This window comes from Castanea sativa, chromosome 5 (assembly GCF_040712315.1).
Source record: "Castanea sativa cultivar Marrone di Chiusa Pesio chromosome 5, ASM4071231v1".
Lineage (NCBI taxonomy): Eukaryota > Viridiplantae > Streptophyta > Magnoliopsida > Fagales > Fagaceae > Castanea > Castanea sativa.
In genome coordinates this window covers 73,112,142-73,123,094 of record NC_134017.1, presented here as the reverse complement: position 1 = coordinate 73,123,094, position 10,953 = coordinate 73,112,142, and the positions used below count along the sequence as shown (strand labels likewise).

Here is a 10,953-nt window from a genome sequence, read left to right as displayed (position 1 = left end):
TCTTTTTTTGAAAATTTGACTACTGAAAAGTTATTGCAATGTGTTGTTATTGTAAATTGTAGAGTTTGAGACACTTGTATGACTATTGGCATGTCAAATTAAGTTTTCTATCTGATGAAATTAAATTTGTGACATGTATGTTCAATGTTCTGGAATAGTAATATAGATATAATGTTCAAACACTTTGTATCACTATCTATTATATGAGGCAGAAAATTATTTATGCATGTATGAAAACTGATTTTTTTTTTTTCTTTTTTCTTTATAAGCTTTCTGGTGCTACTGTGCAGTGGACTGGAAAGCAATTTTTTTTAGCGTAGCTTGGTTGGTTTGTCAACTCAGGGAGGTATGTGCTTCCCCTTGCCTTTTCTAAGAGAAAGGCAACTTAACTTGTAGTGCAATGCAAAATTAATTTTACATCTTAATCATATTGGCATTTACTATTTAAAGTAGCAAAAGTAATGAGTTTAAAACACCAAACTTGTGATCATATATAGCTTGCTGAAGAATAATTCATTTGTTAGTGATCTATTACGTTTTATGGACTTATCAAAAGCTCACATGGACCCAAAAGAGTTGGTTATTTTGGCTCTTTGGTGATTTCATTTTGTGATTCACAGATTGTAAATTCCTGGGCTAACTTGGGTTTGGTTTCTTAGGTCAAGTTAATGATGTTATGACTGAAAAAGCCCATCTTATGTTTTTTATTAGAGTATAAGATAGATAATTAAGACCTGTTACCCCATTGGTCTTGTGAAATATACAACAATGTTTATAAAAGTCGCGTGAATACAAAGCTAATTTTAATGAGATAACTATAGTATCTCCAACTTATGGTCCAATTCCAATAATCATTGTTTGGAATTATAAAAAAAAAATAGACATCCTTTTTGGATTGGTCTGATGTTAAGGTGTCAAGGGAAATGTAAAATGGGAAGAAAAGAAGAATCAGAATCAAATAAATGACCAGTTTTTCAGCATCCATGTTTGTGTTATTGGTCTTTCACTTAAAGTAACTATTTTTGGGGTATGGGGGAAAATATCGATATTTGGTTTGATTTAGGAATATGAAGTCTCCCTACCAAAGGTATAAAATTCGGGGTTTTAGGCTCTTTGTCTTATGCTAAAGGGTGTGGAGGAGCTTGCTGTTGCTGTCAAATTTACCATGGGTCCTAAGGTATATTCTATGGCTACCATATGACACCATTCCTTAATTCATATTTCTGATCATTCTTTAATAATGTCTCAATAAGAATTTTGATTAGCATTGCTCTTTCTACTGACTTTAGGCCAAAAATTTAATCATTTGTTGAAGTTCTCTATATCTGCTTCTTCATTTAGCAGATTTTGAAATGGATGGGAGATATGGTACAATAAATGAGGTGACTATTATGCTACACTATTAAAGGGTTAATGAAAGACATTATAAATCCAATTGTTTTGGTTGTGCAATACAGTTTACCTTGTCCAATACCTTGTACTTAAGGCTTTACAAGACAGATAGAATATATATTGATCTCATATGCTTGGTTGTGAATCTATGCAGTCATTTTTAAAAGTTAAAATTGTGCTTCCAATGAGCTGTATTGTTTTACACCTTTTCTTTTTGGATACAAGCAAGGCATGTAGTAGATTGCATACTAGTTTGTAAAAGCCACTGAAATTTGCTGTACTGAGGTTAGCCGAAGAACAGAAAAAAGCTCTAGGAATCAAGCTCAGATTAGTTGGCTGCGGCTGGTCCAAGATCAGTCAGGATGCCGAATTACCAATTACCATCGCAAGCCAGGATAGTTCGCCCTGCCTTGATAACTCTATGTATCCTAATAAGCCAATCTTTGGACTAAGCACCTTTTTTTCAAACAAAAAAAATAGCGTATCAAAATGGATATTGGATCAGGTCAATATGCCGGCTTACAGTCACTAAGCATCACAAGTTCAGAATTGCATCTAGGGATTGGAGGCATTCTAGGCATCAATTATCAGTGAATGCTTTTGTCAACTTGAAAATGACTGGCAGATTAAATATCAAAATACTTATTTTAAATAGTCCATTTTGGTTTGCAGAATGGATGCTTAGTCCTAAATAAAAATATTCCGAGACAAGGATCAGAGAGATTCCTAACTCCCTCTCTCTCTCTCTCTCTTGGTAAGGAGACTTCATAATTCTCAATCAAACCAAATATCAATATATTTTTCCCAACCAACAAATTTTTAATTTTTTTTTAATTTAAGTAAATAATCACTAAAACAAACATGGATGCTGAAAAAATGGTTATGTCTTTCATTCTAATCATTCTTTTCTTTCCATTTTGCACTTCCCTTGATACCTTAACACCAGACCAATCCATCAAGGATGGCCAATCTTTGATTTCCAAAGAAAATAATTTTGCCTTAGGCATCTTCAGCCCTGGCAACTCCAGCTATCAGTATCTTGGTATTTGGTATGTCAAAGTGACAAAACAAACTGTCATTTGGGTTGCAAACAGGAATGATCCTATCAATGATTCCTCTGGAGTTCTCTCCATCAACCTGTTTAAAAACCTCGTCCTCCATGACGGTTAAAACCGTCTTGTTTGGTCTACAAATGTTTCTGTCCAAGGGACAACCTCCTCTGTTGCTCAGCTTCAAGATTCAGGGAACCTGGTATTGGTGCAGGGCAATAACAAAAAGTCAAAAACGTGTTATGGCAAAGCTTTGACTACCCTACAGACACTTTGCTTCCATACATGAGGCTGGGGTTGAATTGGATAACTGGACTAGGCAGGTTTTTGACATCTTGGAAGTCACAAGATGACCCTGGAACTGGGCAATACTTTTGTAAGATGAATCCTACTGGCTCTCCACAAGTTGTCTTGTATAAGGGTTCGACCCTGTATTGGCGGTCAGCCCCATGGCCATGGCAAACATTAGCAGTAGCAACAACAGTATCTTTGGGTTTTAAGTACGATTTTGTTTACAACGAAGAAGAGGTATCTTATGCCTACTTTTTTGATGAGCCCTCCATCATTTCTAGAGTAGTGGTTGACAACTCTGGTTTGTTCCAACAACTTTTGTGGAATGATGGTGATCATCAATAGAAGGAACTATGGTCAACACCTAAATACTCTTGTGATAACTATGGACACTTTGGTGCATACAGTAAATGTACTCCTGACAATACTAACAGATTTGAATGTATGTGTTTGCCAGGGTATGAACCCAAGTCTCCAAGGGCTTGGTATTTCAGAGACGGTTCTGAGGGATGTGTGAGAAAGCAGTTGGGTTTTTCCATGTGTGGAAATGGAGAAGGATTTGTTAAGGTGGCACGTTTGAAGCCTCCTGATACATTTGTCGCAGCTTGGATGGACATGAGTATGAGTAGTTCAGAGTGTGAGCAGGCATGCTTGAGGAATTGTTCTTGCACAGCTTTTATCAATTACAATATTAGTGGGAAGGGATTCAGTTGCTTGTCATTTTATGGTGATCTGATGGTCATTTTAGAGTTTACAGATGATGGGTTTGATCTAAATGTTCGTGTGTATGCAGCTGAGTTTGGTAGTCTTCTTCGCTTGTTCTCATTTTTCCAAATTTTCATTTCTGTCTTTTTCATTTTATGAATCATTGTTAATTTTGTTCCCTTCAGCTAAGTATACCAGAAATTCTATAGATTTTCTTGGCAAGAAGAGGAAACTAGCTATTACAATATTGTCTTGCTGTGTTGTTTCTGTTATCCTTGCTAGCCTACATGTGGCTAATGACGAAGGAGGAAAAAGAAAGGTAAAAAAATCATTTGCATTGCATTGTTCATGTATATATACGTGTGTGTTCCACTAAGTCATGAAAAATGTCCCATATATCAGGAGTCATTTAGATTAGTTCTCCATTGTGAAATTATAGTGAGCACTGTCTGTCAATATGTTTTAGGACAGTGAAGAGAAAATTACATAATCAATCATTAAATTTTACTGGTACCAAAGGTTATTTGGAGGGAAATGAGCTAGAGGACAGTAGTAGACATCCAGATATATCGATTTTTTATCTAAGCAGCATAGTTGCTGCTACTGGCAATTTCTCTCTGACCAACAAACTTGGGCAAGGTGGTTTTGGTTCTGTTTTTAAGGTACGTTTACAATTCATAATTACATTGTTGAATGTTGATAGCATACCTATTTTCGTTTTTGTTTGATATTCCATTATTATGCGGGTGAGAATGGGATAAAATGAGTTTCATAATCTAGCACATAAGTTATTGAAAAATCAGATTGAGCTTACCCATCAAAAAAAAAAAAAAAGATTTAGAGTCCGTTTGGATAGAACTTATTGCTGAAAACTGAAAACTAAAAACTGAAAATACTGTACAAAAATAATTTTTTAATGTGTAAAAATTACTGTTCATCCCAAAAAGTACTGTTCATTGGCCTAAAATTACTGTTCATGGCCAATGAACAGTGACACATGCGCGTGGAAAAAAAAAAAAAAAAAAAAAACTGCCCAGACGTGGACGCAGCCTCCTATCCAAACGCATTCTTAGTCTTTGAACTCAATTTCTTAGAACTAATAGTTATGAGTAAGCTTATTCTTGGTTCATGAATTCAGGGACAGTTATCTAACAGGCAACAAATAGCTGTAAAAATTCTATCCAAGAGTCCAGGACAAGGAATAGAGGAATTCAAAAATGAAGTTATGTTGATTACAAAACTTCAACAAAGAAATCTTGTCAAAATTTTTGGCTATTGCATTCAGGAGGAAGAAAAGATGCTTATTTATGAGTACATGCCAAACAAAAGCTTGGACTCCTTCATTTTTGGTATGTCTTCTTTATTAAAATCTATTTCCATCATCTGATTTATTTTCTTTTATTATATGTTCAAAGAATAAATGTGAGGTACGTAAAAAACACATATTTCAACACTGTTTAAATTGCATTTTGAGTAAACTAGAGTAAAAATTTATTGTAGATCATACAAGAAGTTCATTGCTTAATTGAAGGAAACGCTTTGAAATCTTCATTGGGATTTCTTGTGGGATTTGCATCTTCATCAAGACTCAAGATTAAGAATTATTCATAGGGATCTTAGAACCAGCAATGTTTTACTAGATGCTGAGATGAACCCCAAGATTTCGGATTTCGGGATAGCCCATATATTCAAAGGGAACCAAATTGAAGACAAGGCAACTTGAGTTATAGGAATATAGTAAGTATCACACAAATACACGTGCACACATGCTCCCGTATATTATGCAAAGACTTGCACACTTACTACACATAAGGAAATGAAAGCCTTGCAAACTTTAACATTATGTATATAATGTTGTTCATGTGCAGTGGTTATATGTCACTAGAGTACGTAGTATTTGAGAAATTTTTAACAAAATCAGATGTCTTTAGTATTGGTGTCATATTGTTGGAGATTGTTAGTGGCAAGAAGAACAACAGTTTTTATCACAAGCACCGTTCCATAACTTTGATAGGGCATGTAAGTAATAGAAAACAGAAATCTTTATGGTATGCAGTTATAATACAGCCACTTATGGGTAATGCTACAAATCACACAGGTCTGGGAACTTTCGAAAGAATATAGAGCCTTAGATATAGTTGATTCATCGATAAATGTGTCATTTGTTTACCATGAAGTCTTAAGATGCATTCAAATTGGGCTCTTATGTGTGCAAGAAGATGCAATGGATTGACCAACAATGTTGGCAGTTCTTCTCATGCCGAGTTGTGAAACAACTCTTCCTTCTCCAAAACAACCTGCTTTCATCTTCCAAAGACCTACCAATGATTTGGGATCAATCACAGGAGGGGGATTTTATTCTACAAATGATGTGACAGTAACTAAGTTTGAAGCTCACTAAAGGTAAAGATTTTAGTTAGCTGCATCTAAATTGCTTCTATAAGGATTTGTGAGACAAATTGACATTTTACTCTTTGTATTAAAAAAATGTATTACTTGTTCTATTCTTTTTCTTCTTCTTTCTATCCCTTTTGTACCAAGTGATCCAAAGTAAAATGAAAAATGTTGGTAAATACAACCTAGTTCAGTGGACTGTAGTCTCCCTTGACCTTTCAAGATCTGTAACTGCAGTTCAAGCCTCATATGCTAACAATTGAAACATATTAGAGAATTATGTAAGCTATAAACAAATTTTCTGAGCCCCAAGCAATAAGTCATAGCCCAACATTAGAATTTTAAGGAAAGCTAAAAGCCAAACGTGCTGTCTGTGATGGATGGTAGTCTAGGAACAAAGTTCAATTAATTTTTCAAGTAAATATCCTTGTCATAAACAACTGATAGGAGTGTGTTTAATGTTTAACCTCACGTGTTAATCTAATCACCAGCAAAATCCTTGGATATTTTGATTCAGGTTTTTTCTGAAGTTTGAACTTTAGTAACCATATATATTTGAAGACCAAAATCTACTGTATAAATTATATTGGCTTTATGTTTACAAAAGTCCCCGCTTTAAATCTGCATGATCTCAGTAAGAATTGCAAACTGAACAAAACTTGAATCTAAACTTTCGATATTGTTTTCCTGTCCCTTCATCATCCATTTTCTTGGTTTTTTGCTTTAACAAAGTTTTGACTCATAATATGTTTAGAGCTATTTTTTCAAACCCGTTTATGTGGCTATTTATAAAATTATTTATGTGTATTATTTAAACAAGTCATATGACTAATTAACAAAGTCATGTGACTAAAACTATACATGGATGGTTTCTTCAATGCCACATAGTGAGTTGGAAAAAGAGAACTCTAAACATGTTTAGAACCAAACTTTTTCGTTTCCTTTTGGTTTGAGGCCAAGCTTTAGGTGTTTGATTGCATCATGCAGTTATATTGGATGAGTTTTACTTCTATATATACTCAAAATTGGGTGTGATCAAACCAGTAATAATGCACCAGGTCCTGTCAAAACTCCTTGATCACTTGTACTTAAAAGAGTAATATTACTGAATGATAACATAACTATTGTTTAGGCAAAGTCAAAGCAGGGCATGTTTCACATGTAGGCTTTGTTATCTGAGTCCATCCCAAAACGCGTGATCGCCATAACTCTTACCTGGTCATATTTCAATGTGAATGTGTGAATATGAGAAGCTGAATTTGGGTCTGGTCGCCTCAAATAATAGCCTTACATTACATCTCACATTGCCATTGACCAATGATCGTTCCATGTACATAAGTTATTGTCAACTCGTCCCAGGCATCAATGTTCAATCATCATCATGATGGACCCCAGTCACGTCTATTTTAACCAATCACACTTTTATGAAATTTCATTTAATTATTTATTAAATCCATTTATAATGGACAATTATTAGTTATTTATTGAAATTTATTGGGTACTTTTTTAGATTTTTTTTTCCAGGTCTTATAGACATAGTCACCCCCAAAATCATGAATTTCTTTTATTAGTTGTTACTTTTGAAATATAAAACCACCAAGTCTTAATATTCTATATAAACCTATTAGTTAACTGTAAAGTTGTAATTTACAACTATCTTGTGTTGGCTTTAATTCCGTGCCAAATTTGATTGTAATTTTGTTCAATCTTTTATATCCTGTATTTTATGTGGGATCTATTTGTAAAGGTTGTGTGTAAGAGAGAGAGTGTGAAGACTCAAGGCATCTATTGAAGACAAAAGGAGTTTTCGTGAGTAGTTCGAGACTAGCTATCCCGTGAAGTGATACATGTGCCCAGCACATAACTGGAATGCAAGAGTCATGACAGATGGTGACAGCTGGTTTTCGCGAGTGTCTCGCGGGTAAAGCCTTCCCGCGAGATACCCGCGGGTAAGGCCTTCTCGCGAGATACCCGCGAAACAGTCTGTTTTACTATTTTTTCCTATCTGTTCCACTACATTCTCATACACACTATATATACCATCATTATCCACATATTGAGTATAGAGCTTTTTAGAAAGAAAACCCTAGCCTCAAATCCTTGAGAGTGTGAGATTGTCATACCCATAATTCTTTACACCATCCATTGTGGTTTTTCTCTACTCCTACCTCTCCATTTCCAAATTTTTGAGAGGTTGATAGCCCAAACACTTATCACACTCATACTGAGTGTTTAGTGAGTTTTTGGTGCTGCTGGGAAGCATTGGAAGAAGCCAAGCTTTGGCGGATGCAATTGAATGCATTGCGGGATTTGGAAAGTTAGACAAGATACGGTTCCGAGAAGCCTTGTAGAAGTAGGAGCTTGGAGGGCTTAGGTACATTATGTGGATTAGGCTTGGAGGGTCTCTTGCTATTCGTGTATTCCAACTTATTGTCTAGTGGATCGATTTACCGCTTGGAGGGCGGTGGAGAGGTTTTTCGCCGAGTTCTTCGGTTTCCTCTTCAATAACACATTGGAGTATTATCTTGTGTTCGCATCTCTCTTCCCTACTCTTTTAGCTTTCATTTTATTGCTGTGTTTTGTTGAATATGGCTTAGAGTAGTTGTATTGTTTGTTCGCTCGCATTTACTCTATTCCGCATTTAGTTTAAGTTAGAGTAAAATCAACCGAGCCGTAATTTATTAATTTAGGGTCTTAACAACTCTTGTGTTTTTAACACAAATTCGAGCTTTCAATTGGTATCAGAGCGGGTACACTTGTTTTGGTTTCATTACCTAAGTGTGATCCTTGACCCCTTTGTGTGTATTGCCATAGATAGTGATTTGTATGCTTCTATGGATGTTGTTGATTGTAACATGCCATGTGTTTGTGAAAATGCCTCTATGAGTGTTAATCCTCAATATTATGATGACATGTTACATGAATCTATGGGTGTTATTGTTAATATTCCAAATGTCAAACTCTTGAAGAAAAGAGCTAAGAAGGTTCATGAGAATTTGAGCAAGTTTATGTGTGAAAATGATGATTTGATTGCTAAACTCAATGAATCCAACAAATTGGTTAAAAAGTATAAAAAACTTGCTGAATATTCTCTTGAAAAACTAAAGGAGTTTGAATGTTTGATTATGAACTTGGATGCTAAACTTGTTTTGTCTAAAAAATTAGTTGATGAGCTAAAATGTAAAAATGAATCTCTTAAGATGCATGCCAAGTGTTTAATTGCTAAACTTATTGCTAAAAAGGATGAAAAAATTTGTTGCAATCACGTTGTGGTACTCGATTTTGTGCCTATTGTGTGTTCTACCTCAAAGGACAAATCGGTGTACATTCCTCCACACAAAAGAAATCAAAAGGTGGAGAGAAAGGCTCTTAAGCCAAAACCTCCGTTTAGGTCTCAACCTAAGGTTTTTTATGGATCTAAGTTTGTTCTAACTTGCCACCATTCCGGTGTGATCGGTCATATAAAACCTCAATGTCCCAAGTTGAAAAGAGAACAAAACCATGTTGTTAGATCCCTCCCTAAAAGGCCTAGTGGACCTAAACCCATTGTGGTGCCTTTGGTCATCTTAGACCTCATTGCTCTAAGTTTCAAGTTCTTAAAAGAATCAAAAGAAAAGAGAAACTTGAACTTCTTGGAAGTTGTGCTTTGCAAGCAAAACTGGATTTGGAGGAAAATGGTAAGTTGTTGAAGAAAGTTTTTAATGTTCTTACCATCTTGTCTATGTGCATCTCCAGTTCTCATTCTTCTAACTCTCGTTTCACTTCTCATGAGACACTCATTCCAAACAATCGTTCCATTTGGATGAGGAAGGGTTCATATGGTTGAGCTTTTGCTCTTTTGGTCTTCAATCTAATTCTTTCGATCTTTGTAAGACTCTTCATGCATTAGATGCTTTAGTGTCATTCATTTATGCAACATGCATCTCTTTGTATACATTGTTTTTGTTGTTTTTGCATTTGATTTTGTTGGGTTCTAAGACTTTGAGTTTAAATGTATTAGAACTTCAATTTGTAATGTTGGCAAACCATGATCAAAGCGTTTAGTCTTGTTTTAGACTTGCTCAAAGTATGTTTATGTTGTAAAGTTGGAATCGAGTGTTCCGCAGAATTTACAGTGTAAATCTGCCTGACTTGATCGATCGAAAATTAGACTCGATCGATCGAAACTCATGCAGATTGTTTTTCTGCAGAATTTTTCAACTCAGCCCAAGTCTAGTTTAATGTGTAGGGTTTTATGTTTTGCCATAGGTATAAAAGGGAATACCTAACCACGTTTTATGGAGGCTCTTTATGCTGTGTGTGCGAATCTTTTGTGAGATCTAGAGGTGTTTGCCTTCGCATACACTTAGGGTTATCAAGATTTAAATTGATGTCAAGAGCTTGGTGATCAATTCAGTTGCAGATTCAAGAGCTTAAAGATATACAAACAGAGTGCTTGTGCTTGTTGGGAATCCAAGAAAGAAGTAGTTCATGAACTCGGAGCTGTCACGTTGTCGTAGTAGTAAGTTTCCTACTCGAGGTAGCAATAGGATATTAGTGGTCTAAGTCGCTATTGTGTAAATTTCAATTCTTTCATAGTGATTCAGTTTACCTTGAGGATAGTTAGGTTAAATCCTCCTCAGGTATTTTACCGGTTTGGTTTTCTTGGGTCATCATATTATTGTGTTATTTATTTTTCCACTGCTTTACATGATATGATATATATGTGTTAACCTAAATCTGCATAATTTACCTAAGTTAATCACTTGGCTAAATAAATAGGTGAATCTGGTCGTGTTTAAGGGGTCTAAAAACGTACAAATTTTACTTTTATGCTTTTGTTTTTGTGTGTGTAAAAAATCAAAAACACATAAAAAGTGGAGAATTCAAAAAGTTTGATCATATATGTTTGAGCACATATAACATGTAAGTTTGGCCTAGTACATTCGTACTAATGGCGTAGTGCATTTACGAGCTTAGTTTGTTTTGTATGCATATCTATCTTTGTGGGAAAATTTTTGAAATCTATGTGTGATTGTTGTAAATCGATCTTCAAGCTTGTCATGAATGATTAGTCATTAGTCTTGTTGGTCTTGATATATGCATAAACTTGTGTCTATATCTTTTCTCACATTTTTATGTT

The 10,953-nt window shown here is 35.0% G+C and overlaps 1 pseudogene; it reads left to right on the top strand.

Moving 5' to 3' along the window:
- Positions 1-2,250: 2,250 nt before the first annotated feature.
- On the top strand, positions 2,251-5,945 carry LOC142636087 (G-type lectin S-receptor-like serine/threonine-protein kinase RKS1; annotated as a pseudogene).
- Positions 5,946-10,953: the final 5,008 nt, after the last annotated feature.